This window comes from Drosophila virilis, chromosome X, assembly GCF_030788295.1.
Source record: "Drosophila virilis strain 15010-1051.87 chromosome X, Dvir_AGI_RSII-ME, whole genome shotgun sequence".
In the NCBI taxonomy this organism is placed as follows: Eukaryota; Metazoa; Arthropoda; class Insecta; order Diptera; family Drosophilidae; genus Drosophila; species Drosophila virilis.
Window position 1 is genome coordinate 373916 of NC_091543.1, and position 19288 is coordinate 393203.

Genomic DNA, 19288 nt, shown 5'->3' on the forward strand with positions numbered 1-19288 from the left:
TTTGAATTTCGCACAAATACTATATACCCTTTTTCCCATTTTTAATGGGTTCAAGGTATAAAAATGTCGTCACAGACTGCAACAACTGCAGTGGCTCAACAATAAAAGGAGCACCTTGCAGCTGAAATGCAAAAGAGCTGTATATGTGCACTGTATTTTGCCGATATGGCTTTATGGAGTGCAGATTTGGGGAATTGCACCCAAATCCAATTATAAACGTGTACAAGTATTGCAGAATCGGGAACTACGCCAGACAACCAACTGTCCCTGGTACGTACACTGCATAAAGACCTAAAAGAAGAAAAGATTGGAAGGCACAATACACCCTGCCCGACCTTGAAGGCGACTTAAACGGCAAGACGATTGGACGTCAGTAGACATCTAAAATACTGCGTTATGGGGTTCGACTCTAAATAAAATTTCCCTTCTATGTGTTGTTAAGGTATAAATTATGATTGTACGAAATAATGAAAATGATGAACGATGAAAAAAAAACAAAATAAAAAATACAAAAAAAAACGTACCTTGGTAAAAACGTTTTTGAGACAGTGCAGCTTTTTAGACAGCTAAAGAGTGTAGTTGAAACTGGAGTACGACTCTTTCATATGCATTAAGTTATTCCAAAGCTAAAAGTAGTGAAAAAATAGAAAATAATACTAAGAAGTAGGTATATTGAAATGTAACAAAAAAATATGTAATTTAAAGCAGTGAAGATGCAGCCCAAATATTCTAATTTCTTAAATTCTAAATTTCTGAAGTCCTTCGATGGACGTAGTTTGGGCAACTGATGCCAGATTTTCTTTTTCAGACTCATGAAACTCGAAACAACAAGTTCAAATCAAGTTGATGCCAATAATTAATATTAATTTTAGGAATTCTATGGAATAAAATATAAGGGGTATTAGTTGACTTTCCGCTGTATTTCAACTGATTAAAGGGAAATATAATGGAACACCTGTGCCAAGCAATGCCGGGCAATATTTGCTAGTTGTATGTATTCTTAAAGTAATGACAACATGCCAAGATATGCTCCAATTTAGCTGGCAATGGGCACACGGCCTGGAGCCTGAAGCACCATCTATTCAAATATGCATTGGCATTCACAGTCGTTCACAGTGAATGCCACTCACATTTGGATATGCCACATTTGTTGTTCACATACGCGATTTACAGTTATGTGTGCCACAAATCGGTATCAAACGCGCTTAGCAGCCATCCGAGCTGGATCTGGACCTGGATCTGGATCTCGATTTGGATACTGCATGCAGCATCTGCACAAATCTCCAGTTGGCCATGAATTATTCAACAGTTGGCATTACGCATACGCGTACACTGAAAAAAAAAATATACGAAATAACCTAACTAGAACTTGAAGCACAAAATACCTTCTAAAGGTAAATGTGTTTGCTTATTATTTTGTGACTTTTTTTTAGAGGCAAGATTAAAGGCAAAGACAAAAATTTTAAAGGCAAATTAATAAAATTAAGGATATGACTATTTTCTTCTTGTTTTTTTTTTTTTGTTTTTGTTGGTCAGAATTTAGAAGTTTTTTGTTTAATTATATACAAGATATTAAACACTTTTCATATTACTTGTACTTCAGATTCAAGCAGATTTTTGCCAAAAAATGAATTCATACTTAGGCAGACTTTTCACAAAAATTAACACAATTTATTCCAACTATTTTTTTCTGTGTACTCATACGCATATACGCCCCTCCCTACATACCCACAGCTCGAAGTAACACAATACAGTCCGTGTTTATTCTTTGTGTGTGCGTGTGCGTGTGTGTGTGTGAAACTATGGCATACAATTTGCAACTTTCATACGTCTGGAAAATGTTACTCGAAATTGAGTACGCGCCGCAGTTCCCCCCAGTTCCCTTCCCTTGCCATGCCTTGGGACACACGTGTTGTTGGCGTTTGGCAAATCCTTTTTATGTCCACATTATGTAGTTCGCACGCATTTGCTATCTATGTTGGCCTGGCAGGGAAGGGAAGGGGGAGGGCAGGGCAAGCAGAGGTAACATCTGGCGCGCGCGCACCTCATTCAATTCCATTTCCGTTAGCCGAGCTGCACGCCATTCTGTGCGCCATATAACCCAAGTTCAATTACCTGTTACAGCCGTTAGATGAATTTCTACGGCCAAGACATGCTCCGACTAGTTGAGCATACACCCCGCCCCTCACTGCCCCACTCCAGTGTGTGCGTGGGCGTGTGTGTGCGGCTTTTTTTTGAATATTTGAAATGTTTTTGTTCGCGCCAAGTCAGAAGAAGAAGAGCAAGAATAACGACACACTTTGGCACGCATTTGTGATAAACATAAATGAGCTTAGAAATGAACCCCGGAGGATAAGGCACACACACACATGAACACACTAGCAAGGCGAGTGGGGAAGCTGTAGGCTGGGGGCGTGGCATGCCTGCCAATAGAAGAGCGTGTATCAAGTATCAGGCCAACACAACATTATACAAATGATATGACATTAGATAAGCCTAAGTGCAAATTGGCTTACAAACCGGGATTTGTCTCTGCTTTCGACGTTGGCTCTCGACGTTTTTGGCGCCCTTTGTTCAGGCCCCATCCGGGGACTGGGCTGGGCTTTTGGGGCAACAGCTCCGAGAAAAGCTCTGGAAACTCATGAGACGGCGGCATGCATGTTGCATGTTGCCCACACAGGCTTATCGCATGTCGCACGCTTCTGCTGCACATGTGTGTGTGCGTGTGTGGTAGGGGCAGCTCAACAATGCGCCGCATGCGATTGGAAACGTTTTGCCATACTGGAGTCCCGGACAAGCTACCGGGATGTCCAAGGCCTGGCTGGATGTGTTCCTATTTGTAGGCGCATCAGAGTGTTGCTTTGCCTGATAAGTGTGCACTCAGAGAAACAGGAAGAATCCAGAGTCTTATAATTCACAAAACGAATTTAAGGTGTGCACCTAGTTGTTTTCTAATCGTCCCTGACTTTAACCGACTTTCCCAGAATCTCAACATGACAACAGTCTCAAAAAGTAAAACGAAAAATGCTTGCAACAAGCTCAAAAGAATTTGTGACTTAAATTTGGGCACCTAAAACAAGCTTAAAATATTCCTCATTTTAATACAAAATTGACATAAATTAAGGGTCAAATTGAGTTCAAGTTGAAGGTTGAAGTTTCATGATTTAAGAACTGGCCAAGTCAAGAAATTCCCAAAAATTAAAAAGAAAATATATCCCTCATTCTCTGAGTGTGTGCGGGCATATGTGTGCGTGTGTGTGTGTGTGTACGTGTACAAAAGGCTAATCCATTCGATGAGCCAGGCATACAAAAATCCTGCGAATCCGCAACATTGAGTCGACATTACTATTACATTGATATAATCTGCGCGTTGTCGGCTTGCATAAACCAGCGACAGCAGCAGCAGCAACAGCAACAACAACAACAACAACAACAACAACAACAACAACAACAACAACAACAACAACAACAACAATGACAACTTGAGCAACAAAAAGCAAAAAACATCAGCTAACTGTTGAGCCGATTTGAAGCGTCGTGATGTCAGTTTATTGGGCACATTGCTTTTTACAGCGTATTAAGAAACATTGTAATGAGCATAGAATACAGAATACAAAATATGGAGTATGGAGTACGGAATACGAAACACGGAGTACGGAATACGGAGTACAGATTATGGAATACAAAATACGGCAAACGGATTACGTAGTACGAAATACGGAATACTAAATACAGAGAATGGAATACGGAATACAAAATATGGGGTACGGCGTACGGAATACGGAATACGAAGTAGAGAATACAGAATCCGAAATAATCATGCCAAGCAACTAATAGGGCAACAACAAAAACAAGCTGCAACATGAAGAATCAACAGGAGCAATCAACAACAATGTCGTATGTTGGTTCACATGCTTGTTGGGGCAATGCAAGCAAAGTGGCCGTAATTTGCATGCCACTGACAGCTGCCGCCTGCCACATGCTACCAGATGCAGCCGCATGCAGCCTGCCACCTGTTTGGGGCAGGCTCAATGCGATTCTTTTGCTCCCATTGCTGCAGTCCTTTTGGCCATTTTGCAATTGCGTCATCTTTGTGGCGCCCCCAAAAAGAGTCACATGCGGCCAAAAAGTAGCAAAGAATCGCCGTAACACACACACACACACACACACACAAACACACACACACACACACGCACACACACACACACACACACACACAAACACACACACACACACGCGCGCACACACAGACGTACTCAAACCCCGGCTCGAGTCCGTGATCAGAAAAGGAAAAATGTTTGCATCGAGGGCAAAGCAACAAAAACAACCGCATAAAACGAAGAATACTCAACATGTTGGCTATGCTCGACTAGAAAATATCCAGCCCAGGAACAGCTAAGCTTCTTCCCTCGAATCTATACTACACCAAATGCATTCTTAGCTAACTTTAGTTTTTATTCCTTGATTTTTACGAAACTCTCAGGACATTACCATGTCTTTCAAATGTGAAAGTAAATCCAAAACCTCAAAACTTCACCTCCTAAAATGCGATTGTTATAAGTATGTTGGGGGTCAGGGAGAGAGATATTTAAATGGAGAAAATTTGTGGACCTGTTGGAGGTATAGAACTTTACGGCTTTACAGCTACAAATTCGATTCATTTAATTGTTCAAATAGTGAAAATGGTTGGACCTGTTAGGAATATAGAACCTCAAGATTATACCCCTAATAATTCGAATTCTATAACTATGTTGGAAAACAGGAAGAGAGGTATTAAAAAATTGAAAGTAAAAAAGTAAAAAATGTTGTTCTGTGTATCGAAAATTTCAAGACAATACATGCAATAGTTCGATTTATATAACTATTAAAATAATGAATTGTTGGACCTGTTTAAACTCCATTGTATCCAACATGCCTAAGGTCCAAGAAAAGCCTGAAAAGCAGGATATCGATTTCGATATCCAAATCGATTTTTATCGACTTTATTAAGAATGAAAAATTTGAAGTAGACCCGAACTGCCCGGAAGTTCGGAGGCGCAACATTTAAAATTTGGAATCTCTTTTAATTCTAGAGTTAGATAGATATGACTTATGCAATTCAGCTGCTGATCAAGAATATATATGTTAAATGTGATCGACACCGTTTTCCTCATTTTTTTTTTGCAAGCAACAGCAATGAGCACATATACCCTTTTGGCGCATATTGCGTGGGCTTCGGGATATAATAAAATGATGTCGACCAGGAGGTGCAAACAGAGCAAAACCAAAGGCAGCATAGACTCACGTACACACACACACGCACACAAGGACACGTGGGCCGTATGTCTGGGTCTGAGTCGAAAAAATTGCCAAAAAATTCGTCCTTGCTTCGTTGCAGTTTCTTTTTGGGCGACTGTTTGAATGTCGTGCGAGCTGCGAGTTTTCTAAAACGAAAGCAAAAAGATGCAGAGCCCGGCAATGACATATACATACACACACACACATGCACTTGCACTCACACACACATGGCGATTGCAAGGATAAAGCTGGCCGCCTGAAGACTGGAGGCTGGGCGCTGAGAGGGCCGAGTTTGAGCCATGAATGAAGCTCTGTGTGTCCGTGTGTTGTTATTGTTGTCCTTGGCGTTGCTTCATCTTTGTTGCATTTTTTTTGGGGCAGGCCTGTGCAGTCGAGGTGGGGTGTGGAGGGAAATTGCAAACTTTGATTCGTTTTGCAGGTCGACAGGCGACGGTGGCACGCGGCCACTTTTTGTGCCACATTTGCTGCTCCAGTTGCCTCTTATTATTCCTGTTTGTGGCAACTCGCCTTTTTTATTGCACACACACATTGTTAGAAATCTGCAGGCGACGCTTATTGACTTTGCAGCTCTTGCGTTTTGCACCATTTTTTGAGCTGCGATTTCTGTGGATTTATTGCGCTTTAAATGCGCCGACTTGCAGCTGACAATAGACAACTGGGGCGGGACAGAGAGGGAGTCTTTCTCCCTCAGTCGAGGGGGAGAGGGGTCAGGGGATGGGCCAGCTTGCGGCTATAATTGAATTAGCAGCTCGTTAGCCTGGTTGTTGCCTTTGAGCTTTGCTTTGGTCCGCGGCTTGCAGCGTTCGAGTGGACAATGCCATGATTTTGTGGCCGAGTGACTTTTGTGGCATGCTGCATGCTCCGGCGACTGCTTTGCGGCATGCCGCATGCACAGCTGGTCAAGGGGCGGCAATCGTCCCGCATACGCCCCGTTGGCCGGCAACAATTTCCAGTTCATCGTCGGCTGCACAGATTCGGCAAAGTTCCGTTTCTGTTGCCGTTTTGAATGTGTTGCATGCCCCACGCTTGCCAACGTTTTGCAGTCTAAAGAGTCCACGAGTCCACGAAGGGTCCATGAAGGGTCCTCGAAGCGTGTCGCCGTCCGTACCCCAGTCCGGCGCGGATTTTACCTTTCTTGGTCGGTTGGTTGGCTGCCCCGCGGTGGGGTTTTGTTTGCGGCAACTGCATTTGCAAACATTTTCCGCAGTTCGTTTATACTATATTTAATTGCATTAAGCTCGTCCTTATTATTTATTGACTTAATTGATTTTAAATATGCATAAAGCTGCGGTGCATTTGCAATATTTGTCTTTGGCTGCAAAACGCAAAGGCTTTCAATTAGCCAGCCATCCTCAGCTGTCATGATGACATGCGGGGGGAAGGACCCTTCCCACATACACAAACGTGAACCTATTGGCTTTAGCCCCTCCCGCAGATCCTCTGTGTGTTACGTTTTTAATTTGATGTTTGCATTATCGCATTTTAACTTTTTTTCTTCACTTTATTTTCATATCATACCCTTCGCCAATTAAAAATGGCTGAAAGGGGTACATTGTTTTGCGGAGGTAGCATAAATGCAGGATCAACAGCAGAAGTATTCGGTCTAGCTATGCTCGTATGTCTGTCCGTCTGACCTCAGAGAATGTGAGAGCCAAAATTTGAGTTTTGGATACGGATACAGAAACATATACAGATATAGATAAATATATAGATACAGACATAGAAACAGACGAAGATACATATACAGATATAGATATAGATATAGATATAGATATAGATATAGATATAGATATAGATATAGATATAGATATAGATATAGATATAGATATAGATATAGATATAGATATAGATATAGATATAGATATAGATATAGATATAGATATAGATATAGATATAGATATAGATATAGATATAGATAGATATAGATATAGATATAGATATAGATATAGATATAGATATAGATATAGATATAGATATAGATATAGATATAGATATAGATATAGATATAGATATAGATATAGATATAGATATAGATATAGATATAGATATAGATATAGATATAGATATAGATATAGATAGATATAGATATAGATATAGATATAGATATAGATATAGATATAGATATAGATATAGATATAGATATAGATATATAGATAAAGATATAGATATAGATATAGATATAGATATAGATATAGATATAGATATAGATATAGATATAGATATAGATATAGATATAGATATAGATATAGTATAGATATAGATATAGATCTAGATATAGAATATAGATATAGATATAGATATAGATATAGATATAGATATAGATATAGATATAGATATAGATACTAGATATAGATATAGATATAGATATGATATAGATATAGATATAGATATAGATATAGATATAGATATAGATATAGATATAGATAAAAATACAGATACAGAATGCATCTGTTTTTGTCAATGTAGCATTACGTATTTCAGAGTGTCTCGGGGTATCTCATAGTCGGATACTCTCAGCTAGAGGACGCTAGCTTCTTTTTTCGTTTTCTTTCTTTTTATCTACCTTGTGGCTGTTACCACGCACGGCAAATATGTACTTTTGTTTCGGCGATGCAATTTTGCTAGTTTACCTGTCCAATTGGACGGGGGTGGGAGTGGTGGGATGGAGTGTGCAGAGGCAGACGCAGAGGCGGAGGCAAACACAGGACCAGGTCTGCTGAGCTTCTCTCTTTGGCTGCAACTTTCCTGATTAAACATTCATTCATAAACAAATTGTTTGCTGTGGTCGGTTTCGGGCCGGCGACAATGATATTCTCATTGCACTTCCGCCTGCCACGCCTCTTGCCACACGCCTTTCTCATGTGCCCCAAAAAGTATGCTACTAAAATGCACATTCGTCGACTTTTAGCATAAAAATGCCAACAAACTATTTGGGCAGCAACTGCAACGGTGAGCGTTAAAGAGGATTGTCAGAAGTAGTGGGAGGAAGAAGGGGGCAGGGTGAACAAGCCTTATGCATTAACGCAGGCACGCCACTTTTAGAGGCGATGGGCGTGGCAAGAAAGCTCTAAAAATATTTGTAAGCTGATGCAACGTGTATTTTTTACGCTAACTGTTTCTGCCGACGACGTTCAAGGCGGCCCCTCCCCCTTCTACATCCTTTATCATGATCTTCAGATTCCAACAGCCGCCCATCCCTCCCCCACCTTGCAACGCTTTTATCATCCGCTTTAATGCAAACTTTTTATTTTATTAAAGCATTAAAACGCATTTTAACAACCAAAGTGCAATATTTGCGATGAGCCTGGACTCTGGGTCTGGTCTGGGTAATGCCAATTCAGCTATTTTCTAGCTAAAGTTGGCCATTTTCAAAAATTTGTCTGACGCAAACGTTTACGGTTTGCAACTGATTTACTATTTTTTAGCTTTGGAAACTTTCAAATGGTTTTCAGATGCAAGAGTTTGAAATTTTTCATTGATTTATCTTTTTTGTGACTTTTTTTTGCCAAAGGATTCTTATGCTTTTTTTGACTATGTCACAGCTTCTTTTGAAGCGAAATTTCACAGCACTGATCTGACTTTGGCCCGAATTCAGCTGTTTGTAGCTAAAGTTGGCCATTTTCCAAAGGACATTTAAGATTTTCTAATGATTTAGCTTTTTTTCTAGTATTTGGTGTGTGTTTTCTTTGGCAAGGTGATTTTCTGTACTTTTTGATAGCTTCCTTTAAGGCGACAGCTCACAGCTTTCATCTGGGTTTGCCCGAATTCAGCTATTTTCTAGCTAATGTTGGCCATTTTAAAAAAAGGTTGCCAGTTTTGAAATCTTCAATAGATTTAGATTTTTCGCGACATTTTTGATGACTATTTTTGGAAAGTTGATTTTTTTTTGGCTATTTTTTGAAGCGACAGTTCACAGCTTAAGGTTGGCCATCTTCAAAAGGCTGTCAGACGCAAACGTTTGATATTTTCAATAGATTTAGCTCTTTTCTAGTATTTTTTATTTTTCTTGACTATTTTTATAGCTTCTTTTCGGTTGTTCACATTCCTGATCTGGCTCTGGCTCGAACTCGTCTAGCTAAGGTCCAAGAAGCTAAGACAACTTGGCTGCCAGGTGAACTCACAAAGTGACTGCGACGGCGACGGCGACAGCGACGGCGACAGCGGCGTGCTTGATGGTCCATTAAATACAAAGATTTTTGAAAAATTACTGCATTCACTTTACCGCCCCGGGGGAGGGGCAGGGGCAGAGTAGCGCAACTAGAAACGGCAAAGGCTGCCGCCGGCAAACAACAAAGTTGTAAAAATTGTTTCGTTTTTAAGCAGCTGCCTCTGAGGGCTGCAGGGGCCAAGCCCGGGGGCGGGGGGTGGGAGGGGAGGGGGGCGCAGAGACGAAGACAGAGGCGAAGGCAGAGGCAGTGGCAGAGGCAGAGGTGAAGGCGGTAAACTACAGTAAGTTTTACAGCAGCGCATAAACTGCTGCAGCAGCAGCCGCCGCCCGACCCCGACCCATTACAGCCGCTACCATTAGCAATAAAAAGGGGGCAAATGGGTGGCTGGGGCAGGGACTGCATGGGGAGGGGATCCTTGTCGAAGATTGAGTTATGTGCGTTTCGACTTTGTTTCGGTCAGACGCTCTCCCGCTCGCTCTTGCGTTATTTCGGCAATATAACGGTAATAACTGAATCGTTACAATCGCGCTGCCTCCATTTTTAGTTGCCGTTAGAATACACACATTTGGAGGGAGGGCAGTAAAGGGGGGGAGTGGCGCAAGCTCTGGCAGTTGCAGGTCATGAATTTGCCATTTTACAGCCTCGTATTTTTTCGTATGCTCCCCCCAGTCCCCATCCCCACCCTCCTCTCCTGTAGTCTAAGCTCTTATCCGCGAGCTGGAGATTTTGGCGTAGGCTGAGGCGGAGTGGGCGGGGGGTACAAGGGAGCATCCGAGCTACCCTAGAAATAATAACGCTTAAACTTTTTAGTGTTGTCATTAAATTCCTCGTGTAAGTTGCCAAGGGGGTTGGCACGTCCAGGGGGCGGGGGCGAGGTTGCTGCTACTCGTAACTGGTGTCTCCCCCCGATTCCCGGTACTCCCCCTTCACTCCCTTTGTGCGTGTGGTTGCCGTTGTTTGTTTGTTTGTTTGTTTTTATTTAACATTTTTAATGTTGCTTCGGCCGCACTAACACCCGCCCGACTTGGCAACCCTCTCTCCAAGCACCCCTCTCCCCCTGCAACACCCCCTCTGTCGCCAAGCGTCACGCACATCTGCAGGTCTATAAATTTCGATATTTACTTTTTATATTGCAAAAATTTTTCTGCTGACGGAATTACGGAAATTAAAAACGAAATGACGCTCTGGCAACCGCCGGCCGTCAGCTCCCAGCTCGCAGCTCGGAGCCGGCGCTCATGCGCGCCTGCTGCTGACATTTGAAGCCGCCGTCGTCACCGCCGCAGCCACCCTCCCCCTTGCTGCCCTCCGCCTGCTCGCCTGGCTCAGCCGCTGGCACTTTAGTCATAAAAGTAACATTATCCGTGCACTTTTTAATATCCCGCACGGTTTAACTTTCTTCGCCTTTGCCCTTGCCCCTGCCTAGCCCCGCCCCGCTTTATCATCGTCAATGTCATCGTCAGGGGCCTCCGCCACGTTCTGCTGTCAATTTCTTCTTTTATACGCGCATCGCATTGCTTAGAAAGATTGCCATGGCAAACTCTATCGCTTATTCCGAGTGGAGGCCAGCGAAAACAATTTGAGTCAAGGATTTCATCAAGTTAACTAAATGTGCAATCGAATTGCCAGCTGAAGGAGGCTTATCCAATATTTTAAATCGATCAAAGAGCGAGAGAGACCAAAAAAAAGGGTGAAGGAGGCATCTGCGATCCCAGAAAGTATCTATAATCTTGGATCCACAGACGAAAACAATTAGAGGGCTTCTTTCAAGAATGATTGAAGATTGATAATTCGCAGCCCAAGCCGTAATTTATAGGAAACTGAACTTTTTACTATAGCCAGACAGATATAGACAATCTCTTCAAATTTCAGAACAGAAAAAAGAGGACGAACGTTTGTAAGAAAAGTGACAATTTGATGTGTTTTGTGACATCATAAGCCCGTCTGAGCCTTGGATCAGCAAGTTGCTGTTCGCCGGCTCAAATACAGCAATTTGTATATGTTTCTATTTGATTTGTTATAACTCTTCACACCTTGCTGAACCCGCGCGCCAAGATACTAGATGAAGTTAATGTCTATGATGAGATTGCAATCAAAAACACTGTTAGGCAACATCAGTCACAGTGACAGAGGAATTAAAACATCCAATTGTGATTGGGGCCCACGGGAAGAGGTTGCATTGGATTTGTGAGATGATCTTGTAAAATTTAAGGTACAGTACAAACAAATAATAAAACTAAGTTCAGTTCCAGCAATAGCATTAACAGTAACGGCAGTAGTAGCTGTGACAGGGAAAAGAAGATCGTCCAATTGAGAAAGGCTCACGGGCGGAGTTGAGGGATGATTTTGGAAAGCTACAGTACAAATATAAAATACAGCATAGTTATGTTCAAGCAATAGCAATAGTATCAACATTAGAAATGACAGTAATAAAACAGTAACTATAACTATAACTATAACTATAACTATAACTATAACTATAACTGTAACTGTAACAGTAACAGTAACAGTAACAGTAACAGTAACAGTAACAGTAACAGTAACAGTAACAGTAACAGTAAACAGTAACAGTAACAGTAACAGTACAGTAACAGTAACAGTAACAGTAACAGTAACAGTAACAGTAACAGTAACAGTAACAGTAAACAGTAACAGTAACACTAACATTAACATTAACAGTAACAGTAACAGTAACAGTAACAGTAACAGTAACAGTAACAGTAACAGTAACAGTAACAGTAACAGTAACAGTAACAGTAACAGTAACAGTAACAGTAACAGTAACAGTAACAGTAACAGTAACAGTAACAGTAACAGTAACAGTAACAGTAACAGTAACAGTAACAGTAACAGTAACAGTAACAGTAACAGTAACAGTAACAGTAACAGTAACAGTAACAGTAACAGTACAGTAACAGTAACAGTAACAGTAACAGTAACAGTAACAGTAACAGTAACAGTAACAGTATCAGTAACAGTAACAGTAACAGTAACAGTAACAGTAACAGTAACAGTAACAGTAACAGTAACAGTAACAGTAACAGTAACAGTAACAGTAACAGTAACAGTAACAGTAACAGTAACAGTAACAGTAACAGTAACAGTAACAGTAACAGTAACAGTAACAGTAACAGTAACAGTAACAGTAACAGTAACAGTAACAGTAACAGTAACAGTAACAGTAACAGTAACAGTAACAGTAACAGTAACAGTAACAGTAACAGTAACAGTAACAGTAACAGTAACAGTAACAGTAAACAGTAACAGTAACAGTAACAGTAACAGTAACAGTAAGTGGAGCTATACCAGTAACAATATCAGTAACAGTAACAGCAGCAGTAGCAGTAACAGTGACAGGGGCAATCAGATTATCCAATTGAGAGTGAGATTCACCGATATCTGCCTTGGAATTGTGGGATGATCTTGAAGATGTAAGGCACAGTACAAAAATTAAATATAGCAAACTTCAGTTCAAGTAATAGCAATAGCAGTAACAGCAGCGGCAGTGGCAGTCATTGAGGCCATCTAATTTCTAAATTTATGGTTTTTTCGCATAGTTGTAAACTGTAAAATGTGAATAATGGCGGGCCATAACGAGGCGAGGGTTGCTGCGCAGATTCCGGCTTCCGAATTGGGGGTGGCTCTTGCGGCAGGATGCTGGATGTTGCAGTTTTACTGTCCTCTTACTGCTGCTGCTGTTGCTTTTGTTGCTGGTGCTGCGCGTGTACTTTGATTTGATTTTTACGCCCCGCCATAAATTGTTTAGATGAGTTTTTTAATCGAAATTGTTGGAAATGACTTAGGTGCGCATAAAATGTCTCTCTCGAGAAAGCGCGCAGACATTTCTAAATAAATGTTACTTATGCGATTTACTTGAGCCAGTTTTTCGGCTGTTCCGACAGTTCAACTGACTGTTGGTCGCCTTTTTTTTATGTGGCTTATAAAAAGTATATTTTTAATAGGGCGTAAAAGCACTTGGTAGTTTCGGCGGTTCGAGGCGCGTGGGGCTCGTCAAAGGGGGCGAGAACCCAGCCCCCCAATGCCCAATGCTCAATGCCCAATGCCCAATGCTCAATGCCCAATGCCCAATGCACGGTGCTAGGGATGTAAAAAACATCGAAGCGTTGATTATCGATTTTTGCCAAAGATATTTTTACCGAATTTACCTTGAGGCTTTTATCATGCGGTTTTTTGACGTAAATTGATCGAATTGTGGTTAAAACATCGCCAAAAAACAAGTTAGGCATGCTAAGGCAAAGAAAAAGTACGCAAAAATGAAAATAAGAAAAAGCTTTGGCTTTTTTCCCCCATCAGTTAGTTCCCAGGCCATTTCAGCACATATTTCTAAAAAGGCTTTTAAAAACAATATTTCCAAGTAATATTAACTTTTGTACTTTGTGCTCAAAGATTCTTAGCATAGTTCTTTTTTCTGTCTTTTGAATATTTTCGAATTTGTCGAAAAAATGTAATCAAAATTTCCAATGAAACGATTATTCGATGTTTAATATTTCAATACACTGAGGATTATTTTAATAAATCGATCTCAAATATTGCGAAACATAAAGCAACATTCCGATAAATCGAAAATATCAACACCCTGAGGAATTTTCCGATAAATCGACTCATCGATGGGGAGTACTCTAATACTAATGTGCAATACTCCAATAATCTTATGACTATTCTGATATATCGATTAAACGATGTCTAATATTGCGATATAGCAATGGATATTCAGATAAATCGATTTGTGTATATCCAATATTCCGATACATCGCGATATGGAAGTTTTCATTGGCGATTTCGGACTTTAACCACGACTCAACACCCAATGGGAACTATGCAGACGCGCTAGGTCAACAGGCAGGCAGGCAGGCAGGTGAGCTGCTGTGGCTGTGGCTCTGGCTCAGGGAGCTGGTTCTGGGCAGGCCCATTTGAAGGAATCGCTCTTCATTTTTACTGGCGACAGCAGCACGGCTCATAAACGTTGCCAAACTTTGAACTTGATGGGCTTTTTCCTGCTGCCGCTCGATGCCTTTTACGGCGCTGGCGTGTGTTCTCATGTGGTCGGCCAGCTACAACCCCCCTCCCCCCCCCCCCCCCCCCCCCCCCCTCCAGCACGACCAATGGCAGCCACATAAAAAGATACATTTGCAGGCACCCAAACGACGCATAAAACGCGTTACTTTCATCCATGAGCGACGTTGATGGGCTCATAAATGCCGCGAATGTGCATGAAACGCGTATTTTTCTACTTTTTGATGATTTTGAAATTTTGTATGCGTTGAGTGCCGTTAACTGTGTCTGTGTGTGTGCGTGTGCGTGCGTGTGTAAGTGTGTGTGTGTATGTGTGTGTGTAAGCACCCGTTAACCTAACCTCAAACTTGCCTCGGGCACCCACTTGCCGAATTGTTTTTAACCCAGTGCAGGCCTCAACAGAAGCTGCCGCCGCCGCCAGTTGCTGTTGCCATAAAAGTAATATGAAATGTCTCATTTTTAGAGCTTCGAAATAAAAAAGTTATCGACGCATTTTGCCAGAGTCTTAGTTGGAGTTGGCAGCACTCGATTCTCAGGCCGAACGCATATAAGTTTGTTCTCCTTCAACTCTCGGCTTAGCATCTTCTGCAAGCAACTCTGAGCTTGGCTTGGTCTGGGCAGTTTTTGGTTCCGGTTCTATGAGCCCAATTTTTTTTAATTTCGGTTTCGCCCCGTCGCTGATGAGTCAAAGTGCGGCGCAGGTTGGGCGCGTTTTTGGGGGCCGCTTAATCGAATATTTCTGTTGCCCATAAATGGTAATCACTTCGGTAGTCTGCCGAGAGGGGCGGGGCTGTGAGGGGGCGGACTTTTTGTGCAGCCTCAGCCTCAAAAATAATGCATTTTAAATTAGTGCATTCACATGCACACATAACACACACACACACACACATTCTCTGTATATAAATTCTAGCCTGGCACTCAGCCTCCTTTTTTCGGCCTCACTTTTTTTTTATTAGTATCATTTTTATTTATTCATTTTGTTTTTTATTTTTTGCTTTTTTTTGCAAAGCGCTTTTTAGGGCGGAGTTTTTCAATTTTATTTTGCGCGAACGAGAGAGAACTGAACTCACATTTCCTTGCTGCTCCTTCACAGACACACACGCACACTCACACACACTTGGACACGCACACGCACATAGTGCGTGGCCAGCAGCAACAATAGCAACGAGCAAAGTAACAAATTTAAATATATTTTTCCAGCCTTTCATGTCTTTTCATTTATTTTTATTTTTATTTTTATTTTTCGCATGCATATTTTTGTGTGTTGCAATTTTTGTTGTTGTTTTTTTTTTGTCCGCAAAATTGCCAAACTACAGTGTGCGTGTGTGTGTGAGTGTGTGTGTGCTTGTGTGTGAATGTGTGTGTGCCTATGTAAAGTGCAGCAACTGCAACTGCAACGACCGCTGCGACTGCATTTCTCCTCTTTTTTCAATGAAAAATTAATTTTTCCCATTTTGTTTGCTGCGCTCCCTTTTTTTGCGCTCTCAACTTAATGTTATTTATTTATGGACTTTTTATTTTATTTTTATTTTGGTCTATTTGGCGCAGTGCCCCTCTGCGTCAGTGTGTGTGTTGGGTGGTCAATGCACCACCCGAGCCGTGGTAGGCACATATGCTGCCACGCGCTGCACTCTGGATGCAGCTGCAGCTGCATTTTCCATCTCCCACTGCGTCGCTGTCGCTTACTCTGTCGCACAAAGCCGCGTCCGCAGGCCGCAGTTCGCAGTCCCGAGCAAAAGTCAGCAGCCGAGCGGCGAAGTGCATCGACAAATGCATTGGCTGCAGCAAACAGGAGCGCAGGACGGTTCTTACCAGGCCCAAGCACAAATTGTATTGCCTACTTTTGTGCGCCAAGCCTATGGATTGAGTGCCTGGTCGGCATTCCGTTAGATTTTCTGTCATTTTACACAAGAACAATTGGTCGGGGTCCACGATCACATTTTATTGCCTACTTTTGTGCGCCAAGGTTATGGATCGACGCTTTGTTGGCGTTTCTATCATTAGACACATAGAGATTGATTAGGGCCCACGATCACATTTCATTGCCTACTTTTGTGCGCGCTTAACATTGATCATACGCCCCGTTTGCCGCCCCATTGACGTCCCGCTTGGCGCCCAAAGTGGGGCTGAGCGCTGCGTACCTGGCAAATGCATTTTCTGGCAAAACAACTAAAAAGCTCAACTACAGTTCGCTGCCGCTGCCACTGCCGCAAACACAGCAGCACTTTTTGCTCTCTAGCTCATCGCTGTTGCTGTCTCGCTCTGGCGCAGGCCTGAAATTAGGCATTGGAATTGCAACCTTTTTATTATATTCCATTCTTTTTTTTTTTAATTTTATTTGCTCTTTTTGGAAACTTTTTTTTATATATTTTGTGCTAGGTTTTTTTGTGTTGCGTGCGCGAATTTTTGTTGTTTTGGTTTTTTTTTTTTTTTTGCAGAGCCTACCCCATGTAACTGCCCGCTGCAGTAGCCACTGTCGCTGTCGCTGCCTCTGCCGCAGCGCAGTCGCCGCGCCGTGGACACCAACCTGCTGTTATTTCACTCGCACCCAGGCCAATTCGCTGTGGCAAATGTTTGATTTGCTCGCAATTTTTTTTTTTTACTTTTTTTTTTGTTTGTTTGTTTTTTTTCATATATTTTTTTTATTGCTCTTTGGCCGGCTTTTTGTTTGATTTTTGCGTTTTTTTTCTTATTCCTGTTGCACGCAATTTTTGCCGCTGCATTTTTATTGGCTGCATTGGCGTGTGTGTGCGTGTGTGTAAGTAGGCGCGCTGAACACGTGCACGAGGTGCACATAGGTGTGCGTATGTAAATGTATCATGTATTTTAGCAATCTCCGTTCTTTTTTTACATTTTTTAAAGTTTTTTTTAAATGTTTTTTTTTTTTGCATTTTTGCTTTTTTGGTTGTTTTGGTTGATTTTTTGTAGAATTTTTGTTAGCTCTGCCGCCGCGCTTGATACAAATAAAATGTTTGTGTAGGCTTGCATTATGCTGACGTTGCAGCTGGGGAGCGGGGGTAGTGTGAGAAGGGGTGTGGCGGGCCGACTGCATCCTGGTTGTCCTTTTTGCACGCACAGAAAATTTCAGAAAAAACCTTGTTTTATTTTCCGCCATTAAAAATGGCCTACGAACCGCCCTGCCCGCCGGACTGCAGTTCGAACGCGGGCGTCGTTTTGTTGTGGGTCGAATGTGGGTCGCAGTTTTTGTTGCCCCTTCCGTTGCCCCCACTGCCGCGTTGCCTCGCTGCCCCTTGTCTTTTTGTTGCCAAGCGCGTCGCATAATCGCCGGCTTCACACGCGGCCGGCTGTGCTTCAAGCACTCCACCTGCGATTGATCTAGGCAGCAGGCCCAGCGAAGAACCCGCCTGCTACACTTAGAAAAAAGACACAATCCCGAAATTGTCGTACACGCAAAGACATTTTTATAAATCTCAAACAATTTTCCAAATAGTACACAACTTTTTGCTAGAAAGCAGAAAATATTTCTTGGATATTAGATTTTTTTTCTAAAGAGCTCAAAATATTTTCTAAAAACATTCGTTGAACGATAGAAAATAATTTTTAAAAAATTATTTTTCATGGTCAAGAATATTCGAATAATTTCAAATAATTTCTGAACAGTAGAAGACATTGAAAATATTTTCAAAAGCATTATATTTCAGGTTCATTTTTTATAGCTATAAAATATTTTTTTTTAAACAAGAATATCCGAAATATTATGTTGATACTAAAAAATTTTGCCACAAATTTTTTGTTGAGTGTAGTTGCATGGGTGCAAGTTTTTTTTTGGCATTTTGCATTGAGTTTTTTGCTTTGTTTTATTTATTTTTTTTTTTTTGTGGTGTTTTGTTTCACGTTTACGGTTTTTGCTATTGTTTTGCCCGTCTGTCTGTCTGACCCTTTCCAAATCTTTTATATTGTATATGCCACATAAATTTTGTTTTATTACAGAAATTAATGATATGGGGCACTCAGCCCAGCCCCCCCTACCCCCCTCCAGGTCTCTAGCCTGGCTGTGGACCCGCTCTTAAGTTGTCGATTAACGTTTATCGGCACGTTGGGTTACCACAATGCCACGCCCTGCTGATTATGCGCCACGTTTGCGCCTTTAACAAATCAATTCGCCAAATGAATGCCCCACATGGCGGCCGTACAATAAAAAAAAACTAAGGATCTGCCCCGTTGATTTGTTTTTATTCTTCTGGCGCTTTTTTTTCTACAAACATTTGCGTTTGAAGCACTCGACGCTTTTGTGTGTAATTTTTTTTCAACGCTTTGACTGCCTAGTGGCTGCAACAACAACAACAACAACAACAACAGCAAAAATAGAAGCAACAACATTTTAAGCAGCAGCTAAAAAAAAAGCACTTACCAACATTTTCAGCCTCCACACTCAATATGTCCTGGCTCAAAGTGAAAAACTAACTTTGCATAGCACAATATTGAGTAGATATTGGGCGAGTGCAATTGAAGGGGAGGGGGGAGGGGGGGGGGGGGGTATGCTTGGTGCAATTATTACTTCTAACTGAGCTGAACACCTACCAAAACTTTTATTGCCACAGGCCGTGGCCAATGCATGCATTTTGATTTGCTTTGTGTTTTATACCCTTGCCGCTAGGAATATTAATTTTGTTATGAAACGCACATTGTCCTTTGCCGCGGCCAACCTTTTATCTAAGCGCATAGGAAATAATTTTTCCGTTCTAACTTGAAAGGTCTTAACTGAAATCTGTTAATCTCGCAATCTCATTTGAAGATATCGCTATTTAACTACAAGTTTTAACTCGAAT

The 19288-nt window shown here is 41.6% G+C and overlaps 1 long non-coding RNA gene across 1 annotated transcript in view; it reads right to left on the bottom strand.

Annotated features, from left to right (window-relative positions):
• Positions 1–521: 521 nt before the first annotated feature.
• The window catches only part of LOC116650012 (uncharacterized), a 59844-nt gene continuing 41077 nt past the window's right edge, over positions 522–19288 (bottom strand). Inside the window, exon 3 of the long non-coding RNA XR_004303008.2 lies at positions 522–626. This is a non-coding gene — a long non-coding RNA (uncharacterized lncRNA). The remainder of the gene's footprint in view (positions 627–19288) is intronic.